This window comes from Pongo pygmaeus, chromosome 10 (genome assembly GCF_028885625.2).
Source record: "Pongo pygmaeus isolate AG05252 chromosome 10, NHGRI_mPonPyg2-v2.0_pri, whole genome shotgun sequence".
NCBI classification, from domain to species: domain Eukaryota; kingdom Metazoa; phylum Chordata; class Mammalia; order Primates; family Hominidae; genus Pongo; species Pongo pygmaeus.
In genome coordinates, this window is record NC_072383.2 from 40,115,114 (window position 1) to 40,140,071 (window position 24,958).

The window sequence follows — 24,958 nt, forward strand, 5'->3', positions numbered from 1 at the left end:
TAATACCCAGATAACAGTTGAGACAAGACTAGAATATTTATTAAGACTGTAATTAAGTGTAAGTCACTAACAAAGTGGAAATAAAATAATATAAACTAGATAATCTTGGCCTGTTCTTCCCTAACCCATCCTTAGCCTGGGATCCTCTCTTTGTATATCTCCTGGTTTTCCTCCATGAGGAAGAGAGAATTTTAAACTCCTAATCCTTTGGAATAGTTCAGAATCTTCAGGACTTAAAAATTTAGATCCAAGAAAATGAAGTCCCAAGAGAGAGGAATTGTTCTATTTGTTGCTTTCTGAATTCTAGGTGAATTGCCTGATATTACTGTGGACTGGCAACAGAATGTTCATATGACATGTCTTTAAGAGAGACCACACTTAACTACAACTCTACTATGACCTCAAAATCCCAACATTCCTTCAGCAGAGCCACATGTTGTCTTCAATTGCTGTCTTCAAATCATTGAATACTTGAAGGTGTAAGTTTATTGCATATTGCTTCCAAGGGTCAGCTAGATCAGTGGGTAGAAATCAGAGGGGGGCCAGACCTGAGTTTAACAGAAGGTTATGTTTTCTACTAATAAGACATGCCCTAATGTTATTAAGGGGCCTTATGTTTTAGTGCTCCTAGTCACTGGAAAGATTTAGACAGTCTGGATTGCCCTGTGCCGGAGATAGAGTTAAGTGGACTCCCTTAGCAGATGGAAAATTGAACTTAATCTCCCTTCCCTTATCAAAGAATCAGGAGATCAGAAGATTCAAATATTCAGTTATTTGAAGACAACATTTATCAAAGAATTGAAGACAACATTTATCAAAGAATCGGGAGATTCTTTGATAAGTTAGGTATAGCTAGCCTACACAGTACAGCAGGAGTATTTGTAAGGAGGTAATCTATAAACGATTTGAACTTTTCTATCCTGACAGTTGCTGGCCAATGCAGGACTGATTATAAGTAATGATGACGCATCTGTAACTTCTAAATGGGAAGGTCTTTGAGTGGGATTGAATAGAGAAAGTGATGAAAAAATAATTGTGGTAATACATACTGTTCCAGGTTTTAAGTGAGTACAACATAGTTGCATTATAATATAAAATTGTACAACTTAAAAATACACATATATGCCATCTATAATTACAAGTTTATGTGTACAACATAGTCCATTTCTAAAAGAATTTTTCACATAATTTTGATCTGAAAATTGTAAGATGGAATATTATGTAACTAACATAACACTGCTACAGAAAATACATAATGTTGTGGGGAAATATTCACACACTACTGAAGAAAAGCAGATCATAAAAATAACGGGAAGAATGATTCTACTTTTGATGGGGAAAAAGTATACATTTATGTTTTTAAATATAGATTAAAGGTGCTTTTAATTTTGTAAGAAGAAGAAGACTGGAAGGATGTACCTCAAAAAGTTAATAATGGATATAGGGGAGTAGAATTAAGGGTGACTTTTGTTTCTATTTTAAATGTTTTCTAAAATTTCCAAAGTTCTTAAAATAAGCAGACATTACCTTAGTGTTATCTTAGTTTTATATTTCTGCTGTAACAAATTATTACAAACTTAATAGCTTAAAAAACATGAATGTATTATCTTATGGTTCTATAGGATAAGAATCCAATGCAAATTTCACTGGGTTAAAATAAAGATGTTTATTGGGTAAAATCGAGTGCTGCATTCCTTTCTGGAGGCATTAGGGGTAAATCACTCTCCTCACCTTTTTCAGTTTGTAGAGGCTGCCTACATTTCTTGGCTCATGGCCCCCTTCCTTCATCTTCAAAGGCTGCGAAGTTGCATCTCTCTGATCATACTTTCATAGACATATCTCCTCTGATGGGCTTCAACTAGAAAATGTTTTCTGCTTTTGGCATTCTCTTGATTAGTTTGAGCTTACCTAAATAATCCAAGATAATCTCCCCATCTCAAGGCCTGTATCCTTAATCACACTTGTGAAGTCCCTTTTGCCAAGTAAGGCAACACAGTCACAGGATTTGGGGATTATGACATGAGTATTTTTGGTGGGGGAATGCATTGTTCTGCTTACCACATGTGGTCAGGAAAAGAAAGCATTTGTAAAAATGTGTTGAATCCCTACTGAACTCATTCTTTCCAATAGAAACAAAGTCATACATGAGGCCATGCTCCAGGCTAGTCATCAGAGCCTATGTGACCCGTGATAGAGGGGACTTTACTTTTTCAGTAAACTTGTTCAAATGGTCCTGTTAGTGCTCTTACACATCAGTACCTGAAAGAATGAACAATAACAAGTTCAAATGGTTTATAGATTACCTCTTTACAAATATACCTATGGTACTGTGTAGATTCACTATATGTAACTTATCAAAGATTCTCCCTCTGAAAGGGAGATTTATTTCAATTTTCCATCTAAGAAGGGAGTCCATTCAACTCCATCTCTGGCACAGGGCAATCCAGACTTTGTCTAAATCTTCCCAGTGACTGGGAGCACTCTATAACATAAGGCAGCTTACTAACATTAGGGCATGTCTTATTAGTAGAAAACATGTCCTTCTGTTAAACACACGTCTGGCCCCACTCTAATTTCTACCCACTGGTCTAGCTGACTGTATCAGGAGAATGTATTCAGAGTTCCCAAGTGGATGCCAGGAACATAACCCTCCCCTTTTTTTTCTCAGCCTCTGCTTTACTCTCTTCTTTCTCCCTTATGCTTATTTTTGCCTCTCCCGTCTCCTCATATGTTCGGGAATACTGAGTGGAGATTCCGTTTTCAGTCTTTAGGTGGTGATCCCCACGGCCTGTGGCGTGAGTTCAAGCAGGATGGGGGTAGGAAGTGACGAATAGCTGAGGAATTAGATGAGTTCAAGAGAAGGTAGCTGTGGGACCTCTTTTTTGGTGTAAATCTCCGAAGGTATCCTAGGAGGCTCCCGTTTCTCTCCTTCAGTTTTCCCAGTGGCCCAAGTGATTGATTCACCTGCTTCTTTTTACCTATCTCCACTAGTGTCACTGAAGGCTTCTGTTACATTAAAAGAAAATCCTTAGCTAAATCAAATTTAATGGAGTTTACTTGAGCAAAGAACACTTCACCAATTGGGCAGCCTCCAGAGCCCAGGTAGGCTCAGAGACTCCAGTGCACAGCCACGTGGTGGAAGATTTATGGATGGAAAAAAGGAAAGTGACATATGGAAAACGGAAGTGAGGTACAGAAACAGCCAGATTGGTTACAGCTTGGCATTTGCCTTATTTGAAAAAGGTTTGAACAGTTGGCTTCCTTTGATTGGCCAAAACTTGGTGATTGGCACAAGAGGAGGCTATAGTCTGTTGACACATCCAGTTAAGTTACAGTTCACTGTGTACAGAGAAACCTTTAAGCAGAACTTAAAATATGTAGGGAGGCACCTTTAGGCTAAACTTGACTTAACAGTTCTTACTTGCTCACCATGGAACAAAACAGTTGTTCATACAAGCCAGAGCCCTTCTAGAGTTTTCTGAGGGCTTCTCTATCCAGCAACTGGGGACAGAAAGCTCTCACATGCTCCCTTCTACTTATCTTGTGCTCGGGTTATGTAGCCCCAGGTGCTAGGGAAGGAGCGTTGCACGGAAGGGCTGCCTTAGAAGCTGGGGCATGGGGAAAGGCCGGCAAGAGGCTCTGCTGTTGGGCCAGGCAGTGGCACGTGTGAGAGAGAAAGTCTGCTTTCCCTCTGTGGGGTGAGCTTTCCTCCAGCCTAGGCCAGCACAGTCCCAGTCCCAGGTGGGTGGATCCCAATAAATAGAGCAAGTCTGTCTCCTTACAATGTTCAAAAGATGGCGAGTGTATTGTTTTCTCATGTTCTGAGCTTGCTCTGTAGTTAGTTGAGGAAGTGTCTGGAGAAGGCTTTTCAAGGACAAGCCTCAAGTTGTCCTCTTTTTTGGCATTTAGGGGGAACACTGCCCCTGACTGGGAACTAGGGCTTGCCTCCTGATGATTGTAAGCCAGAAATAAAATCCTAAACCCCCCAACTGACTGAACTGAACAGACCCCCTCTTGGCTGAGGGAACCCCAGAGAAACCTAAAAAACAAAATTCCCGGCCATGCCAGGAAGGGAGGCTGAACATACCTTGTTGTACTCTTTTGGGGTTTAGGTTAAAATAGAGGTCACAAGACTAGCAAAACAGAATCTTTGTGGCAATGGGATACCAAATTACAAAGAAGACCAAAGGCCATGCAAGGCAGGGGTTAAGTCACATCCTACAAACCATAAAATCTGCCCTCCCCCACTTTTTTCTGAGGCAGTCTCCCTTTGTCACCCAAGCTGGAGTGCAGTGGCGTGATGACAGCTCACTGCAGCCTTGACTGCCTGGGCTCCAGGGATCCTCCCTTTTCAGCCTCCTGAGTAGCTGTGACTACAGGTGTGCACCACCATGCCAGGCTAATTTTGTATTTTTTGTGAAGTCAGGATTTTGCCATGTTGCCCAGGCTGGTCTCAAACTCCTGAGCTCAAGTGATCTGCCCACTAAGTGCTGTGATTACAGGTGTGAGCCACCACACCTGGCTTTGTATTGATTTATTAATTGGTCTACAATTCCCATCTCCCTAACATGTATATAACCAAACTGTAACCTGACCACCTTGGGCACACTTTCTCAGGACCTCTTTAGACTGTTCCCTGGGCCATGGTCACTCATACAAGTTCACAGTAAGCCTCTTTAAAATATTTTAAAGTTTGGTTTTTCCATTAACATGATGATGAGGAGGATGACAAGTAGCTGTCACGTGCAAGTGCTTACCATGTTTTAGACTGTGCTGAGTGCCTACCTGAATCTAGTTAGATCTTCATGATGACAGTATGACATAAGAACTATTTTATCATTATTATGTGTCAGTGATTTCAAAATAACACAGAAAACGTATAAAGCTATACACTAAGTTAATGATATATGTAAGCCATGCAAAAATTATTGAGAATAAAATACACTGAATAAAGCACTGAAGTCATACAAAGGACTTAGCTATGGTTGTGCTAAGCCTTGGAAAAACAGGTGGAATAAAATCTAGAGTTCTCTCTCCGTCTTTCCCCCCATTTACTCTCTTTGGATGGACCACACTGCAGCTGCTCTGGTGCTCTTTCTATCCCTAAAACACACCCAGCCTGTTAGAGGCCAAATAGTGCCCTTTCAGTCCCCTAAAGTCATATGCCCAAGTCCTAAGCCCTAGTACCTCAGAATGTGACTGTAGTTGGAGATGGGGCCTCTACAGAGACAGTTAAGGTAAAATGAGGTCATTGGGGTGGGCCCTAATCCAATATGACGTATACTCAATACGACCATGATATTATGATGTATATATTTTGGGTTTTGTCCATGATTCCATGTTCTCAGCTCCTGTAAGCCTTGCTGTTTCCTAAGTGACTAGAGCAATAAGAATATCTTTTGTTAAATTATTTGGCCTTTTGTCCTGGGTTCTTGAAACACCCTAGAAACAGCTTCAGAGAAGTGAGGGAGAAAGATGTTTTTTTGTTATTTGTAACAAAGCCTTTTCAACCACATCTGAGCTGGTGTGAATGAGGTGATTTTTGGAAACTCAGGGTGGGCAAATGATGGGGTGCTCATTGCCAGGAGAGAACTAGCCGTGTGGTCAGGGGAACTAGCCATGTGGTCAGCCCCACACTCCAACCACCCAACAACCAGGGAGGGGAGAGAGGCTGAGGGTTAAGCTGATTACCAATGGCTGATTGATTTAATTAGTCATATCTATGTAACAAAGCTTTCATTAAAACCCAAAAAGAACTGGGTTGGAAGAGCTTGTGGATAGCCGAGCATGCGAGGGTTTCCAGGAAGATGAAGAAGAAGATATCCACGAGCTGGGAGGGTGGCGCACCCCAACTCCACCCAGACAGAAGCTCCTGGGCTCATGACCCTTCCAGATCTTGCCCTATGCCTCTCTTCATCTGGCTATTTATTTGTATCCTTTAAAATATCCTGTGTAATAAACCAAGTAAGTGTTTCCCTGAGTTCTGTGACCTGCTATAGCAGCTCGTGGGAGCCCTGATTTATACTTGGTGAGTCAGAAGCACGGGCAAAATAACCTGGGGTTTGCAATTGTCGTCGGAAGTGGAGGGCAGTCTTGAGCGGCTGAGTCCTCAACCTTTGTGATCCGATGCTGTCTCCAGGTAGATATTGTCAGAATTGAGTTGAATTGAAGGACACCCCGCTGTTGTCCTCTGCGCAATCACTTGCTTGCCGATGGGAGAAATCCCTACACATCTGGTGTCACAAGCGTGTTGTGAGAGTATAGAGGAAAATGGTTTGCTTTTCCACCCACAGACACATACAGAGGGAAAATGAGGTGAAGACACAAGGAAAAGACAACCACCTATGAGCCAAGGAGAGAGGCCTTAAAAGAAATCAACCCTGCCATCTTGATCTTGGACTTCAGCCTCCAGAATGGTGAGAAGATTAATTCTGTTGTTTAAGTCGCCCTGTCTGTGGTGTTTGTTATAGTAGCCCTAGCAAAACAATACAAAGCCTTTTTCTGTACTAGGAACTTTGTGCTCTGCATTTTCTGGTTGGAAATCTTTGTTCCCACATTCAGTTCAAATATTCCCCCCTCACAGAGGCTGTCCCCACCAGTCAACTAAAATTACTGCCCCCACTCCCAACAGTCAACCTCTTACCAGCAACCCCTAGCACAGGAGTCTGTTCTATATTTTTTATACTTCTATTAGCACCTGATATTATTTACTTGTGTTACTGTTTATTTTCTCTTCCCTGATCCCTTCTAGAATGTAAGCACCTTAAAGGTAGTCTCTAGTTCATTTTTATGAAATAAACTGCTTTCAGTTCAGAGCCAGAGTCTGGTGATTAAAAAAAAAAAGAGGAAATAACATTATTATTATTATTATTATTTTTTTTATTATACTTTAAGTTTTAGGGTACATGTGCACAACGTGCAGGTTTATTACATATGTATACATGTGCCATGTTGGTGTGCTGCACCCATTAACTCTTCATTTAACATTAGGTATATCTCCTAATACTCTCCCTCCCCGCTCCCCCCACCACAAAATAGGCCCCGGTGTGTGATGTTCCCCTTCCTGTGTCCATGTGTTCTCATTGTTTAATTCCCACCTATGAGTGAGAACATGCAGTGTTTGGTTTTTTTGTCCTTGCGATAGTTTGCTGAGAGTGATGGTTTCCAGTTTCATCCATGTCCCTACAAAGGACATGAACTCATCCTTTTTTATGGCTGCATAGTATTCGATGGTGTATATGTGCCACATTTTCTTAATCCAGTCTATCATTGTTGGACATTTGGGTTGGTTCCAAGTCTTTGCTATTGTGAATAATGCCGCAGTAAACATACGTGTGCATGTGTCTTTATAGCAGCATGATTTATAATCCTTTGGGTAGATACCCAGTAATGGGATGGCTGGGTCAAATGGTATTTCTAGTTCTAGATCCCTGAGGAATCGCCACACTGGCTTCCACAATTGTTGAACTAGTTTACAGTCCCACCAACAGTGTAAAAGTGTTCCTATTTCTCCACATCCTCTCCAGCACCTGTTGTTTCCTGACTTTTTAATGATTGCCTTTCTAACTGGTGTGAGATGGCATCTCATTGTGGTTTTGATTTGCATTTCTCTGATGGCCAGTGATGATGAGCATTTTTTCATGTGTCTTTTGGCTGCATAAATGTCTTCTTTTGAGAAGTGTCTGTTCATATCCTTTGCCCACTTTTTGATGGGGTTGTTTGTTTTTTTCTTGTAAATTTGTTTGAGTTCATTGTAGATTCTGGATATTAGCCCTTTGTCAGATGAGTAGGTTGCAAAAATTTTCTCCCATTCTGTAGGTTGCCTGTTCACTCTGATGGTAGTTTCTTTTGCTGTGCAGAAGCTCTTGAGTTTAATTAGATCCCATTTGTCAATTTTGGCTTTTGTTGCCATTGCTTTTTGTATTTTAGACATGAAGTCCTTGCCCATGCCTATGTCCTGAATGGTATTGCCTAGGTTTTCTTCTAGGGTTTTTATGGTTTTAGGTCTAACATTTAAGTCTTTAATCCACCTTGAATTAATTTTTGTATAAGATGTGAGGAAGGGATCCAGTTTCAGCTTTCTCCATATGGCTAGCCAGTTTTCCCAGCACCATTTATTAAATAGGGAATCCTTTCCCCATTTCTTGTTTTTGTCAGGTTTGTCAAAGATCAGATAGTTGTAGGTATGCAGCATTATTTCTGAGGGCTCTGTTCTGTTCCATTGATCTATATCTCTGTTTTGGTACCATACCATGCTGTTTTGGTTACTGTAGTCTTGTAGTATAGTTTGAAGTCAGGTAGCATGATACCTCCAGCTTTGTTCTTTTGGCTTAGGATTGACTTGACAATGCGGGCTCTTTTTTGGTTCCATATGAACTTTAAAGTAGTTTTTTCCAATTCTGTGAAGAAAGTCATTGGTAGCTTGATGGGGATGGCACTGAATCTATAAATTACCTTGGGCAGTATGGCCATTTTCACGATATTGATTCTTCCTACCCATGAGCATGGAATGTTCTTCCATTTGTTTGTATCCTCTTTTATTTCCTTGAGCAGTGGTTTGTAGTTCTCCTTGAAGAGGTCCTTCATGTCCCTTGTAAGTTGGATTCCTAGGTATTTAATTCTTTTTGAAGCAATTGTGAATGGGAGTTCACTCATGATTTGGCTCTCTGTTGGTCCGTTATTGGTGTATAAGAATGCTTGTGATTTTTGCACATTGATTTTGTATCCTGAGACTTTGCTGAAGTTGCCTATCAGTTTAAGGAGATTTTGGGCTGAGACGATGGGGTTTTCTAGATATACAATCATGTCATCTGCAAACAGGGACAATTTGACTTCCTCTTTTCCTAATTGAATGCCCTTTATTTCCTTCTCTTGCCTGATTGCCCTGGCTAGAACTTCCAACACTAGTTCTTGAATGGGACTAGTGTTGAATGGGAGCAGTGAGAGAGGGCATCCCTGTTTTGTGCCAGTTTTCAAAGGGAATGCTTCCAGTTTTTGCCCATTCAGTATGATATTGGCTGTGGGTTTGTGATAGATAGCTCTTATTATTTTGAGATACGTCCCATCAATACCCAACTTATTGAGAGTTTTAGCATGAAAGTTGTTGAATTTTGTCAAAGGCCTTTTCTGCATCTATTGAGATAATCATGTGGTTTTTGTCTTTGGTTCTGTTTATATGCTGGATTACGTTTATTGATTTTCTCATGTTGAACCAGACTTGCATCCCAGGGATGAAGCCCACTTGATCATGGTGGATAAGCTTTTTGATGTGCTGCTGGATTCTCTTTGCCAGTATTTTATTGAGGATTTTTGCTTCGATGTTCATCAGGGATATTGGTCTAAAATTCTTTTTTTGCTGTGTCTCTGCCAAGCTTTGATATCAGGATGATGCTGGCCTCATAAAATGAGTTAGGGAGGATTCCCTCTTTTTCTACTGTTTGGAATAGTTTCAGAAAGAATGGTACCAGCTCCTCCTTGTACCTCTGGTAGAATTTGGCTGTGAATCCATCTGGTCCTGGACTTTTTTTGGTTGGTAAGCTGTTAATTATGGCCTCAATTTCACAGCCTGTTATTGGTCTATTCAGAATTCAACTTCTTCCTGGTTTAGTCTTGGGAGGGTGTATGTGTCAAGGAATTTATCCATTTCTTCTAGATTTTCTAGTTTATTTGCGTAGAGGTGTTTGTAGTATTCTCTGATGGCAGTTTGTATTTCTGTGGGATCAGTGGTGATATCCCCTTTATCATTTTTTGTTGTGTCTATTTGATTCTTCTCTCTTTTCTTCTTTTTTAGTCTTGCTAGCGGTCTATCAATTTTGTTGATCTTTTCAAAAAATCAGCTCTTGGATTCATTTATTTTTTGAAGGGTTTTTTGTGTCTCTGTTTCCTTCAGTTCTGCTCTGATTTTAGTTATTTCTTGCCTTCTGCTAGCTTTTGAATGTGTTTGCTCTTGCTTCTCTAGTTCTTTTAATTGTGATGTTAGGGTGTCAATTTTAGATCTTTCCTGCTTTCTCTTGTGGGCATTTAGTGCTATAAATTTCCCTCTACACACTGCTTTGAATGTGTCCCAGAGATTCTGGTATGTTGTGTCTTTGTTCTCGTTGGTTTCAAAGAGCATCTTTATTTCTGCCTTCTTGTTGTTGTGTACCCAGTAGTCATTCAGGAGCAGGTTGTTCAGTTTCCATGTAGTTGAGCGGTTTTGAGTGAGTTTCTTAATCCTGAGTTCTAGTTTGATTGCACTGTGGTCTGAGAGACAGTTTGTGATAATTTCTGTTCTTTTACATTTGCTGAGGAGAGCTTTACTTCCAACTATGTGGTCAATTTTGGAATAGGTGTGGTGTGGTGCTGAAAGGAATGTATATTCTGTTGATTTGGGGTAGAAAGTTCTGTAGATATCTATTAGGTCCTCTTGGTGCAGAGCTGAGTTCAAATCCTGGATATCCTTGTTAACTTTCTGTCTCGTTGATCTGTCTAATGTTGACAGTGGGGTGTTAAAGTCTCCCATTATTATTGTGTGGGGGTCTAAGTCTCTTTGTAGGTCTCTAAGGACTTGCTTTATGAATCTGGGTGCTCCTGTATTGGGTGCATATATATTTAGGATAGTTAGCTCTTCTTGTTGAATTGATCCCTTTACCATTATGTAATGGCCTTCTTTGTCTCTTTTGATCTTTGTTGGTTTAAAGTCTGTTTTATCAGAGACTAGGATTGCGACCCCTGCCTTTTTTTGTTTTCCACTTGTTTGGTAGATTTTCCTCCATCCCTTTATTTTGAGCCTATGTGTGTCTCTTGTACGTGAGATGGGTTTCCTGAATACAGCACACTGATGGGTCTTGACTCTTTATCCAGTTTGCCAGTCTGTGTCTTTTAATTGGAGCATTTAGCCCATTTACATTTAAAGTTAATATTGTTATGTGTGAATTTGATCCAGTCATTATGATGTCAGCTGGTTATTTTGCTCGTTAGTTGATACAGTTTCTTCCTAGCCTCAATGGTCTTTATAATTTGGCATGTTTTTGCAGTGGCTGGTACCAGTTGTTCCTTTCCATGTTTAGTGCTTCCTTCAGGAGCTCTTTTAGGGCAGGCCTGGTGGTGATAAAATCTCTCAGCATTTGCTTGTCTGTAAAGTATTTTATTTCTCCTTCACTTATGAAGCTTAGTTTGGCTGGATATGAAATTCTGGGTTGAAAATTCTTTTCTTTAAGCATGTTGATTATTGGCCCCCACTCTCTTCTGGCTTGTAGAGTTTCTGCCAAGATACCAGCTGTTATTCTGATGGGCTTCCCTTTGTGGGTAACCCAACCTTTCTCTCTGGCTGCCCTTAACATTTTTTCCTTCATTTCAACTTTGGTGAATCTGACAATTATGTGTCTTGGAGTTGCTCTTCTCGAGGAGTATCTTTGTGGTGTTCTCTGTATTTCCTGAATTTGAATATTGGCCTGCCTTGCTAGACTGGGGAAGGTCTCCTGGATAATATCCTGCAGAGTGTTTTCCAACTTGCTTCCATTCACCCCGTCACGTTCAGGTACACCAATCAGACGGAGTTTGGTCTTTTCACATAGTCCCATATTTCTTGGAGGCTTTGTTCATTTCTTTTTATTCTTTTTTCTCTAAACTTCTCTTCTCACTCCATTTCATTCATTTGATCTTCCATCACTGATACCCTTTCTTCCAGTTGATGGAATCAGCCACTGAGGCTTGTGCATTCGTCACGTAGTTCTCGTGCCTTGGTTTTCAGCTCCATCAGGTCCTTTAAGGACTTCTCTGCATTGGTTATTCTTGTTAGCCATTTGTCTAATTTTTTTTTCAAGGTTTTTAACTTCTTTGCCATGGGTTCAAACTTCCTCCTTTAGCTTGGAGTAGTTTGATCGTCTGAAGCCTTCTTCTCTCAACTCTTCAAAGTCATTCTCCGTCCAGCTTTGTTCATTGCTGGTGAGGAGCTGCGTTCCTTTGGAGGAGGAGAGGCACTCTGATTTTTAGAGTTTCCAGTTTTTCTGCTCTGTTTTTTGTGGTTCTTTGTGGATTTATCTGCCTTTGGTTTTTGATGATGGTGACGTACAGGTGCGGTTTTGGTGTGGATGTCCTTTCTGTTTGTTAGTTTTCCTTCTAACAGTTAGGACCCTCAGCTGCAGGTCTGTTGGAGTTTGCTGGAGGTCCACTCCAGACCCTGTTTGACTGGGTATCAGCAGCGGAGGCTGCAGAACAGCGGATATTGGTGAACAGCAAATGTTGCTGCCTGATTGTTCCTCTGGAAGTTTTGTCTCAGAGGAGTACCCGGCCGTGTGAGGTGTCAGTCTGCCCCTACTGGGGGGTGCCTTGCAGTTAGGCTACTTGGGGTCACGGACCCACTTGAGGAGGCAGTCTGCCAGTTCTCAGATCTCCAGCTGCGTGCTGGGAGAATCACTACTGTCTTCCAAGCTGTCAGACAGGCAGGAGTTTTCTGCTGCCTTTTGTTTGGTTATGCCCTGCCCCCAGAGGTGGAGTCTACAGAGGCAGGCAGGCCTCCTTGAGCTGCAGTGGGCTCCACCCAGTTCGAGCTTCCTGGCTGCTTTATTTACCTACTCAAGCCTCGGCAATGGGGGGCGCCCCTCCCCCAGCCTTGCTGCCGCCTTGCAGTTTGATCTCAGACTGCTGTGCTAGCAATGAGCGAGACTCCGTGGGCATAGGACCCTCTGAGCCAGGCGTGGGATATAATCTCCTGGTGTGCTGTTTGCTAAGACTGTTGGAAAAGCACAGTATTAGGGTGGGATTGACCTGATTTTCCAGGTGCCGTCTGTCACCCCTTTCTTTGACTAGGAAAGGGAATTCCCTGACCCCTTGTGCTTCCCAGGTGAGGTGATGCCTTGCCCTGCTTCAGCTCACACTCGGTGCGCTGCACCCACTGTCCTGCACCCACTGTCTGACACTCCCCAGTGAGATGAACCCGGTACCTCAGTTGGAAATCAGAAATCACCCGTTTTCTGCGTCGCTCAGGCTGGGAGCTGTAGACTGGAGTTGTTCCTATTCGGCCATCTTGGCTCCACCTCCTGGAAATAACCTTTGATAGAAGGAATAGTTCTGATCCCCCCAAGCCACTGTGCAAGGTCCATGAAATTTTGGTATCTGCTATGAGCAATCACAGACCATCATCAGTCTTTCATTATTCTCTTGCTCCAAGTTCAGGTCTTTAAAACATTCATTTTCATTAAATCATTTGACTTTTATAGGAGGCTTGGCTTTTCTCCAGTATGCCCTGCAAATGCTGGTCTGTTATACTTACATTAAATTAAGCCTAAAGCTGCTTCTTTACATGTTTTAAGTTCGGTCTGAAAGTTTCTCCATGTGTAGTGAACTGTAACCTAACAGGCTGCAACCTAACAGGCTGTGTCAAATGACTGTAACCTACTCTTGCACCAATCACCGAGTTTTGGCCAATCTAAGGTGACCAACTGTTTAAACCGTGTTCAAATAAGGCACATGCTGAGATGTAACCAATCCAGTGATTTTGGTACCTCACTTCCGTTTTCCATACCTTGCTTTCCTTTTTCTGTCAACAAATCCTTTGCAACCACATGCGGGAGATGTTCTGAACCTATTCTGGTTTGGGTGCTGCCTGACTGGTGAATTTTTCCTTGCTCAGCTGAACTTTGCTAAGTTCAGTTTGTCTTAAGTTCTTCTTTTAACACCTATGAGCAACAATGGCTGCATCTTAAGTGAGGCCCCCTCACCCTAGTCTACACTTCTGCATGCTCTCCTGCATTTGTGTATGCTTTGGTTTGTGTGTTCTCCTTAAAGAGTCAGCATTCTGCATATCATACTACTGGGAGGAGAGTATTAAACCAGCTCTGGCAGGAAAAGCAACTCTGCTTGGAGGTAGAACTGAAAATAGATTTCCCCATTGGGCAGAAATACAGATGCATGAAATCTCTTGTGCATCCCATTTGATACTCCTGGCAGCAATAGTTCTGGGATCTTATTATTTGAATGCTTCTTGCCCATTGTGATGAGGACTACATATCCACACATGAATGTACATACGTACAGTAGAATATTAGAAATGGCAGAAATTCCATTTATTGTGTAACGAAACCCAATCTTTCCAATCATTTATAGTCAGGAGAGCTGGTCTCACAATTACATGTGGAAATATTATATTTGAAGATATATGATCTTCATAATTTTGTTTCAGATATGGGTGAAAAGCAATCTGAGAGCTACCAGATTAAATAAACAACCATAATAATCTTTTTTATTCCTGGGAAGAGAAATGAGGCTGATTTGAAAAAGAACAGATCAACTTGTTAGTGTTTCAAAAATATCTCATTAGAAGTAAACACAATTTCATGAAAATTCCAGTGGTGTTTAATTTAGCTAATATTATTACTGCGTGGTGGAAACTGTAACACTCAGCTGTGTGACGGGTTACTTTTCACAATTATTTGTGTCACAGGATTTTTCAACTTTTCAAATGGTAGAAAATACACAATTTTACTTTTTTTTTTTTTTTTGGTTAAAAGGAAGCTGAAGAAAAACAAGGACAAAATATTGACTATACAAATGAAAGCTTAAAATGAAAACAACGCAAACCAAACTCAAAACACACTGAGGGTACCAATTTGCTCTTTAGAATTTTTCTGGGATTATTGTTGCTTTAAAACTATAGAGTGAACCAGGAGCTGTTCTCCGTGACTCATAGTTCCAGATTGACAGCTGTCATTTCTCTTTAGCAGATAAAGAGGCACTTCCTTTTTTTAGTTGTCAGCTGCTAAGTCAGTTTAGTGAGCACTGGAGAACCAGGTCAGGGTGAGCACACAGACTGCTGTAATGGCACAAAATCAAACCCCACTTTTGGACTTGGGTCTAACGGCAAAGGCAAAATTGAACATTGGAGCACTGATTAAAGTCAAACCTCCCAGTTTCAAGAGATTTATTCATTTTTTAAAAGGCCTATTAGTAACTGAATGAGTTTACAGTTCTGAGTAACTGTATGTATGGTCTATAGTAAACAACCTAAACAGCTGTTCTAAATGAGCTCTTTATATTCAGCCTCTAGAAACTTGTAATTACATTTGAGGCAGGATATGTGATACCAGAAGATATAAAGCTATTTAGCCCCAACTGCCACTTGAATTCAGGGAAGGCAGTTCCGTAAGATCAGCGGAACACACAAGAAAATCACTGCCATTAATCATCTCTTAAAGTAGAACTGAAGAAAGCTTTTCTTTAAAAACAAATAGATTTACTCTTTTTTCATTAGTCCTGGGCTTTAAAAATAAATTGTGATGAGGTTGCATTTTCAGCAGCAGTTGATCTTTTCTGTCTTACATTTTCTATCTGGCTAGGTGATGTTAGGAAATTATAGGCATAAATACTGTTATAGCAGTTCTCTTTAAAAAGTGGAGGCTCAAGAAGAAAGTTAAGAAACACTCTGATTTTCAACAACCATGAAATCAAGTGTGGGTTGCTCCAAGAATTTCTCCCCATCTCTAGCTACAAAAGCGTGCTCTAGGAGAACACATGTATGCCCAATGAAATGGGTTAAATATTTGAATATGAACAATCTTTAAATAAACAGGCCATGTTTTAAATGTTACTTATGTTAGCAAAAATGGACAGATTTGAAACCACTGTTTCCAGGTAGATTGACCAAAATCTAACAGTTACTAATAGTTTTACCAACCTGCAAAATTTTTATCAATTTTTTGACTCTTTCCATCATGGATTCATTCATTATTGAAAAAAGTATTTACTGAGCCTCATTTGGTTCTACAACTAATAAGAGTGAGCTTCAGGAGTTTGAAGTTTTTATTCATTTTTAGCAATATATATTCCATTTATCTTAACGTTCTTAGGATCTGTCTTCTGATTCTTTAGATTAGAAATAGGTCCAAACTAATTTCTTTTTCTTTTCTTTTTTTTTCTTTTGAGACGGAGTCTCACTCTGTTGCCCAGGTTGCAGTGCAGTGGTACACTCTCGGCTCACTGCAACCTCCACCTCCTGAGTTCAAGCAATTCTCCTGCCTCAGCCTCCTAAGTAGCTGGGATTACAGTCGTGTGCCACCACACCCAGATAATTTTAGCATTTTTAGTAGAGATATTTCACCATATTGGCCAGGCTGGTCTCAAACTCCTGACCTCAAGTGATCCACCCACCTCAGCCTCCCAAAATGCTGGGATTGCCACCACGCCTGGCAGTTCTAACCTAATTTTTTTCTGACCTTGGCTCTCTTGGGCCATGCCAATTGCAGGTCAAGTCAACCCTTCCCTTAAAAGCCTGGGACACTGGTTAGCATGAGCCAGAGCTGGAGAGCCACATGAAGGCAGCGTATGCTGCCCAAATGGTACATGGCCACACGCTGTTCTTCAAGATGCACCTCATTAGCTTGTTTCTGATGTGGTATGTTGTTCTCCTCTATTTTCTCCAATTTCATACTTTTGGACTTTTAATCATTCTTTAAGATCCAGCTCAAATCATTTTTCTTCATGAAAGCTTTATTAATCTACTTTCTTCATTCTCCCAATTTCCATGTGTTTGTATTTTTCTTTCAGTACACTCCTAGAAGTGGTTACATCTATGGTAGTCAGATTTTCTTCCTCTTGTGTTCCTATAGATCAAAAGTTCTTTGACAATAATATTGTTTCTCATTTTCTAGTAGCCCCTGCTGTCTTTCAAATGAAAGGTGCCTGATAAATATTTGCTGATAAAGTTGGGAGGAATTGGATACAATATTGGTGATATATATCTGGCATATGGATTTTATTTTTGCCTTTGTTTTTTCATCCTTTCCTGAAAGTAGTAAAAAAAAAAATACGGTATCAGGACTACATTTACAGCCAAAGAGTCCTTGAATTAGAGTGAAACAACTGAGGCTAGAATTTAGCTCTTTATGTCAAATTTGTGGCACTAATTTTCCCAGTGGCAGTTGGGGAAGTCACCAACACAGACATAACGTCATTGCAAACCAGGAGGCCAAGCATAGCTGTGGGAAAGAAAGCCATGTTCAAAAGGAAATATCCAAAATAATAGAATGGAGGGTCTAGAAAATCACCACCATGAATGCTGTTTTTGTGGGTCTCATTTTCCTCAAGGTTGCTCTGGTATGAAAGTCCTTCTTTAAGGAGATAACATAAAAAGAAATAAGTGGTGGCAAAAAAAAAAAAAAAAAAAAAAAGCTCACTCTTGTAATGGCCTTGTATGTTCTTTGGCTATTTCAATGTAATGTTTATCTAATAAATAGCATTTCAGTGTTAAACAGTAGAGCTGTGTCTCCACTTCTATGCCAGAAGGCTGGACCTCCTTCAGGTCTTGCCATGCTCTTACTGCTGAAAAAAGTTCTGTTTTAATGAAAAGAGATACTATGTGGCTGGAGCCAGTACCAGTGATGCCTGCTTAACATTTTCATGCTTCCGCATAGTACAGAAGTCTTCAGACAGAGTCACAGTTCACGTGTTTGTGTGTGATTACTGTATGTATGGTCTATAGTAAACGTGCATGCATACATAAAAAATATAATTTCAATAAAAACTGACAGTAAAAAGCACCCAGACAACCAGACAATACTTGCTGGAGATAGAATTCTATGTAACTGCTTCCTGTCCTAAACAAGTTTATCGGAGAAAGGCATTGTTCAAAGGGAAATATCCTTTGTGTATGAAGATAAATGTAATAAGGATTATTGTCTATTATGTCCTTTGGCGATGTGTATTGGTGCATCTGTATAATAACTGAATAATTGTTCTGATGTCCATATTAAAAAAAAGGAAGGAAAAAAGAAGACTAATGTGTGTGGTAGTGAAAGGTAAAAGAAAGATGCTAATTCCAGAACAGAGCAAATGAAACCTATGTCCAATTACCTACCTCAACTCTTAGACAGTCAACACATTTTTTTTTATTTATTTATTTTTTAAAAATAATAGATACGAGGTCTCACTGTGTTGCCCAGGCTGGTCTAGAACTCAAACAATCCTCTTGCCTTGGCCTCCCAAAGTGCTGGGATTACAGGCGTGAGCCATCACGCCCTGCCTGGTCAACACATTTAGATGGTATTGGAGTCATTTTTGAGATTGGATTTCAGAAACATAGTTGGTCTCTAAACTTTGCTATTTTCCAGAGGAGGAGAATGTTTCTTGAGAATAGTAAAATGAATTTTTAGCATGGTAGAGCGAGGACATGGCAGGGACAAGGTAGGTCAAGGCGGGACAGGTTAAAGAGGAAGAAAACATAGTCCATGAAAAATTGTCCCAACTACTGAGAAAAATATATGATATTGCCCTGTTCATTTAATCCACTTCTGTAAACTCAGAGGAAGTGTTTATGTGGTTCTAAGGCAGTGCTTCTGCTCTGACAAGGTATGAGAATTTGGTTTATGGACCAAAGCGTTTCAGGGTGGAAAATGGGAAAGAGAAACTTGAAAGGGATTTGGTTGAGGTGTTGTCACCATCAGTCTGACCTCCTTAATAAACTTTGCTGTTCAATCATCCATTCCATTCATTTGGAAAACTATTAAGCTCCTTCTGGGAGCACAGGAAGGATCACTACCCTGAGATAAATAGGTCCTGTCTCTGAGGAACTTAAAATCAGTCAGGTTTAAATTATGAGATCCATTATGCATAGTTCATGTGCTCTGCAGCTTGGGCTGATTTTAATGTTGATGGACACAGACATGGTGTTTATGGGCAATGAATTGTGTTGACACGGCTGCCTTGTCCTCTCTTGGGGAACTGTCCTCACTGGTGGCCTTTGTCACTTCCGCTGATTTCCTTAGGGCTCCCTTACTTGGTAACTTCCCTTGGTCCAGCCTTCTCCTCTCTGTCCTTTCAGCAAATACAGCTGCCTTGTGTGCTGTTCTCCCAGAATTCTCAGTCTACTTTATTTGAAAAACCTCTTGGTAAAGTGATAATGGATTCTTTTTCCTAGTTAGCATGTTTATATGGGAATAGCACAATGAAGACACCTGCTTTAAGCCTGGGGAAGGTCTCTAATGCTAACAATTTCAAGTTATGGCAGGCTAAGGGGTGGTGGTGGGGAGTCATTGGAACCCCTCAAATGGTAATCATACTCCACGGCTTCTGTCTGTATCCAGAGGGATGGTGGTGGATGCATCACTCTGGTTCCAAGAGCAGCTAGAGAGCTTGTCATCTGTGCTGAGATGCACTCACTTCTGCAGGTTTCGTTCTCTCCCTGGGCCATCACTCCTCAGAAATGGTGGAAGAACTCTGGACAATTTTCACCTATGGTCTCTTCAAATATTCGTTTTCTGCTATTCGCACCACTCAGTGTGTGTCTGTTTTGGATTATTTAAATTCACAAACAGTAAAGTTGACATTGACTTTTGATTTTTTATCCTATGAGTGATTTTTTTTTTTTTTTTTTTTTGAGACAGAGTCTCCCTCTGTCACCCAGGCTGGAATGCAGTGGCGCAATCTCAGCTCACTGTGATCTCTGCCTCCCGGGTTCAAGCGATTCTCCTGCCTCAAACTCCCGAGTAGCTGGCATTACAGGCACACACCACCACGCCTGGCTAATTTTTTTTTTTTTTTTAAGTAGAGACGGGGTTTCGCCATGTTGGCCAGGCTGGTCTTAAACTCCTGACCTCAGGTGATCCACCCACCTTGGCCTCCCAAAGTGCTGGGATTAGAGGCATGAGCCACTGCACCCAGCCTATTCTATGAGTTTTGACACTTGCAGAGATTTGTGTAACCACTACCACATTCAGGATACAGAATAATTCCATCAACCTCTAGGTCAATCCTCTGCTCTCACAAATCCTTGGTAAGTATTGATCTGTTCTTTGTTGCTATGGTTGTACACATATTTTTGAAAGTGTTGTATTAATGGAATCATACAGTATGCCACTTTTTGAGATTGGCTTTTTTCATTCAGCCTAATGCCTTTGAGATTCATCCAAGTTGTTGCATGTATCAGTGGTTTGCTCCTTTTTATTGCTGAGTAGCATTCCATCCAATGGCTATGTATCCATTCACTGATTGAAGAGCATTTGGATTGCCTCCCATTTTTGGTGATTATGAATAGAGGTGTACCCATTTTTCTACGAGAATGTTTTCATTGATCTTAGGTAAATACCTAGGAGTAGGATAGCTGGGTCATATAGTAAATATATCAAATAATACAAAATAAAAACAATTGGAAGAGACTGCCAAACCATTTTTTGTTGCCCCAGAATAAATGATGCTATAGAGACGAATCTTCTAGTGCCTCTGAGCTCACCCATCTAAAAGCAAAGCAAAGAGTACTGGTTTCTCCAAAGAGCAGCCATTGATCATTTGTCTGACTCAATGTTTATTCCTACTCACTGCTGTGAGAAACCACCCTCTGGAAGGCAAGCACTTTGGGTGTTTACATGCAGAAGTGGGCGGGGCTGGCTTCGTGTTGAGTCAAGGGTGTGTGTTACTTAGAGGTAGCTTAGGTAGGGGCACTGTCTGGGTCCACAAAATCAAGCAAAGCTTGGAATGAATTATACAACAGCAGTGGGAGGCTGCTGTGCTTTCTGCCTAAGCTTAAAGAAAGAAGACACACCTGGAGTCCTGCAGTAGAGCACTCAGTTTGATACTTGGGCACATTAAACATTCAGCAAGAATAGTGCCTGCCTGAACATTGTCTTCTAAACAGTATCATCGAAATGTAAACAGATAGTGTGACAATCCTATAGCAATTCTGTTGTTGGGTGTCTTTTCTCCTGATTGGTCTCAGTGCCCTGAAACAATTTCTTCAACCTGAACTGCTGGGAATTCAGATTAGCCAGCATCAAACCAACCCTTTAATGGGATCCACTGGCAATTGCACACAGCAAGAGGCTAAGCAAATCTTAGGAACAGCTTTTTACTAATCACAGAAAAAGATGCAATTTATTTATATTTTAACACATCCCACTGTGTTAAACCCAATGAAATGAATCAGAGATAAGCTATATAAAGAATACGTATGTATATGTATATGTGTATATATATACACACACACATTTCAGGTAATTTTGGTGGCACTTAAAAAAGTTTGTCTGATTTAACTTCTATGACACCACAACTTTAAACCATTCCTAGCACAACTATAAAATAGAAAAATTGATATATGTAAAAAAAATGGATCAGGGATCATATCAGACAAACTTATAATTATAAGCAGAATTATGGTAGAAGGTAAGTAGCAGTTGGAGAACCTCAAAAGGCTTTTGGGCTTGTTTTGGATGACCCTCAGAAAGTTTCATTTCTCAGGCAAATGTTCTGTCTCTGGAGTTGGAAAAACTGGACTTGAACTCTTATGAGAACAGGTAATTCTTCCTGGTTTGTTTTGATGACCAACATGGCCAGAGTAGCTTCTTTCAGGTGTTTAGCGTTTCTGCTAGAGCCCCTTTCAGAAATCAGAAATTTAGACAACAATTAAAAGCAAACAAACAATAACATGGCCACGCATATAGTTGTGTGAAATCTTGCTAGTCCCCTTTTTCTTCTCCCAAAATGTCTAGACTGAACCACAACGGACTGACTGTTCACAACCTCAGGCTAAATTTCCTGAAGTTCCTCCTTACTATCTTACTCTGCTGCTTTCACAGAAGGAACCAAGGCTAAGTTCTCAATTGTTTCTTTTTTTTGTTTTCCTTTCAAATTACCTACAGTATAAACAGTAGGTTTGTGGTCACCTGGTTTGAAATGCCCTCTATTTTCTCTGAAGGCCAAGTATCGTAGTATCCTATATTTAGGTATCACACCTGTGATAGTTAACCAAGACTCTCAGGCTAGGCGCAGTGGCTCATGCCTGCAATCTCAACACTTTGGGAGGCCGAGGCCGGTGGATTGCCTGAGCTCAGGAGTTCAAGACCAGCCTGGGAAACATGGCAAAACCTCGTCTCTACTAAAAACACAAAAATTAGCTGGGTATTGTGTCGTGCATCTGCAATTCCAGCTACTCAGGAGGCTGAGGTGGAAGGATCACTTGAACCTGGAAGGCAGAGGTTGCAGTGAGCTGAGATTGCACCACTGTACTCTAGCCTGGGCGATAGAGTGAGACCCTGTCTCCACACACAAAAAGAAAGACTCTCAGGAAGTATTTGTTCAAAGACTGAATTCACTCATACATTCAACAAATATTTAGTGAGCACCTAAATATATGTCAGATACTATTCTAGGCACAGAAGTGATCAGCACTGGGCATGCAAATAATTCTGCCCTCAAAGAGCTTACATTCTGGTAAAGGAGAGCATCAGAGCTGTCTTGACTGGCATACAACATTTCACATTCAAATGATTATTTTGTTCCAACACAGAATATTCTGCCTCAGGTGCTATTTCAGTCATACAGATATAACTGAGGAGGATAAAGGGTATACATTTGTTTTTCTACTTACCACATAGGTATCATTCTAAAAAAGCAGTGCTAATATTGTAGCATCCTATCTGATAACTACAGTTACCTGTATCTGAATGTTTTTATAAATTTTATAATGTCTTCAGGTCTATGTGACTTTTAAAATATCCAAAATTGATGTGGATTACTCATCAAAATTTGAAAAGGTAATTTTTAGCCACAAAGTAGAAATGAAAAATGAAAATGATTGCTTCAAGATTCTGCAAGATGTTTTGCTGTAATTATATACCAGGCTTAATAACGGTCGAGTCTGACATACACGTTCCAACATTCTGTTGGAATTAATTGAGGTAAAATATTTGTGGATCTTTTCTTTCTTTTCTTCTCTCTGTATTTATAATTCAAATGAATGAAAGGAGCCTGATTACTAACTGGAGAGTTTACCAGGTTACTTTTTTCTTTTTTCTGGTTAAAGCTGCATAGCCACAATTTATTGTTACTTGTTACCTGTCTCCATCCTCAGTATTATCTGGTGATCAAGTTGCACTGAGAGATGCTATTTTTGTATAATGCCACAGGACATATGCATAGAAGTTTTTCACATCTTACATTATGTAACTGAAAGGCATTAGAGCTAGTTCCAAATGAATCTTTTTGTTTAACTAGTTCCTAAAGAACTCATCTTTTATATGTACCAGCTGTATTGTACAGTTGAACAATTACAATTCTTAGAGGTCACTGTGTGTCCCATTTACCATATAAATAGCAGTGTGATGGTCTGGAACCATTTGATTTCTTATTTTCCTTATATTCCTTCTTTCTGGTGTAAAAGCATTAAGGAATTTTGACATAATGATAAGCTGCTATTTAAAGTCCTCACTTGTGAAGATTGGAATGCCATGCATTCAGAAGAAATTTACAAGCTATGCATTCATCCGAGGTTAGAGCCAACAACACTGAGCATTGTTTGAAGGCAGGAAACAATTTACATTTCAAATTTCTGTTACCTTGATTACTTTGACCATGGAGGTGATTATCAAAAAAATTTAATAAGATTTTTAAGATTCTTATACAGTCTTATAGGAAGCAAAATATCTTCGTGATAACTAAATACATGTAATTGCTAGCCAGATGTTTTGTTTTTGTAATGCCAAACAGCTGGATGTTAAGAAACATTGGATAATTGTGTTTTTAAAGTTTTTTTTTTAATGTGAATGTATGCTTGCCATAATGTGGTCATAGTTACACAGTCAACATCAGAACATGGCTGTTTTGTAGTTTTATATCATAATACTAATACACAATCTCAAAAGTATATCTGGAAAAGATTTCTTTGCTATGTAGAATTCTCCCTGATTGCTGAAGAAATTACATCCAGTTGTATAGGGATGTTTATAAGAATAATACAAGGACAAGTGATCATTATCCAATTAAATTGGTATTTTGCAGGAGAGGACCTAGCAAAGCCAGGGTTACACATCGAGATGGAACTGAAGAAAGCTGAATTTCAACTCAAGAAACTGGAGAATCGGCCAGGCGCAGTGGCTCATGCCTGTAATCCCAGCACTTTGGAAGGCCAAGGTGGGCGGATCACCTGCGGTCAGGAGTTCAAGATCAACCTGGCCAATATGGAAAACCCTGTCTCTATTAAAAATACAAAAATTAGCCAGTCGTGGTGGCAGGTGCCTGTAATCCTGCTACTCAGGAAGCTGAGGCCAGAGAATTGCTTGAACCTGGGAGGCAGAAGTTGCAGTGAGCCGAGATCGCGCCACTGTACCCAGCCTGCGCGACAAAAGTGAGACTCCATCTCAAAAAAAAAAAAAAAAGAAATAAGAAACTGGAGAATGGACTGAAGAATCAATTTATAGATCACTTCGTCATCTAAAGTGAGCAAAACAATCTCTTGTGGCAGTTGGAATAATTGGTAATAATTGGCACACTGGCTGAAATTTCCACTAAGCGAAATTGCTGCAACAATTAATATTTTAATAATATAATGATTGTATTTAATATATTTCATAATATAATGATTTAATAATATAATATTGGGTATATATAGAGATCTAGCTATGTATCTATCTATATAAAGTGAGACTCTACACACACACACATACACACACACACACACACACACACACACACATATATATTTGGAGACAGGGTCTTGCTCTGTCACCCAGGCCGGAGTACTGTGGTGCCATCACAGCTCACTGCAACCTCAGCCTCCCGGACTCAAGTGATCCTCCAGCCCAGCTTGCCCAGCTAATTAAAAACAATTTTTTTTTTTTGTAGAAACTGTCTCCTTATGTTGCTCAGGCTGGTCTTGAACTCCTGGACTCAAGCTGTTACTAGTGGAAGTTATCCGAGTTTCCAGTAGCGAATCCGTAGGGGTCTGCAGCAACCTCAGTTCTTGCCTCCTCAGAAGAAAGAATTCGACTGAGGAGCATAAAGCAGGAAAATAGACGGAGGCAAGTTTCAGAGCAGGAATGGAAGTTTATTAAAAAGCTTTAGAGCAGGAATGAAAGGAAGGAAAGTACACTTGGAAGAGGCCCAAGCGGGCATCTTGGAGGTCAAGTGCGGCATTTGACCTTTGACTTAGGGTGTTATATGTTGGCATACTTCCGGGCTCCTGCGTCCCTTTTTCCTTGATTCTTCCCTTAGGGTGACC

General features: G+C 40.3%; 1 long non-coding RNA gene across 2 annotated transcripts in view; it reads left to right on the plus strand.

The window, feature by feature from the left end:
• Positions 1 to 411: 411 nt before the first annotated feature.
• LOC134737654 (uncharacterized) overlaps positions 412 to 24,958 on the plus strand; it is a 39,672-nt gene continuing 15,125 nt past the window's right edge. Inside the window, exons 1-4 of one of the 2 annotated variants that reach the window (XR_010122764.1) lie at positions 412 to 479; positions 928 to 1,064; positions 6,294 to 6,416; positions 23,740 to 23,871. This is a non-coding gene — a long non-coding RNA (uncharacterized LOC134737654). The remainder of the gene's footprint in view (positions 480 to 927; positions 1,065 to 6,293; positions 6,417 to 23,739; positions 23,872 to 24,958) is intronic. The other variant, XR_010122765.1, reaches the window with a different exon arrangement.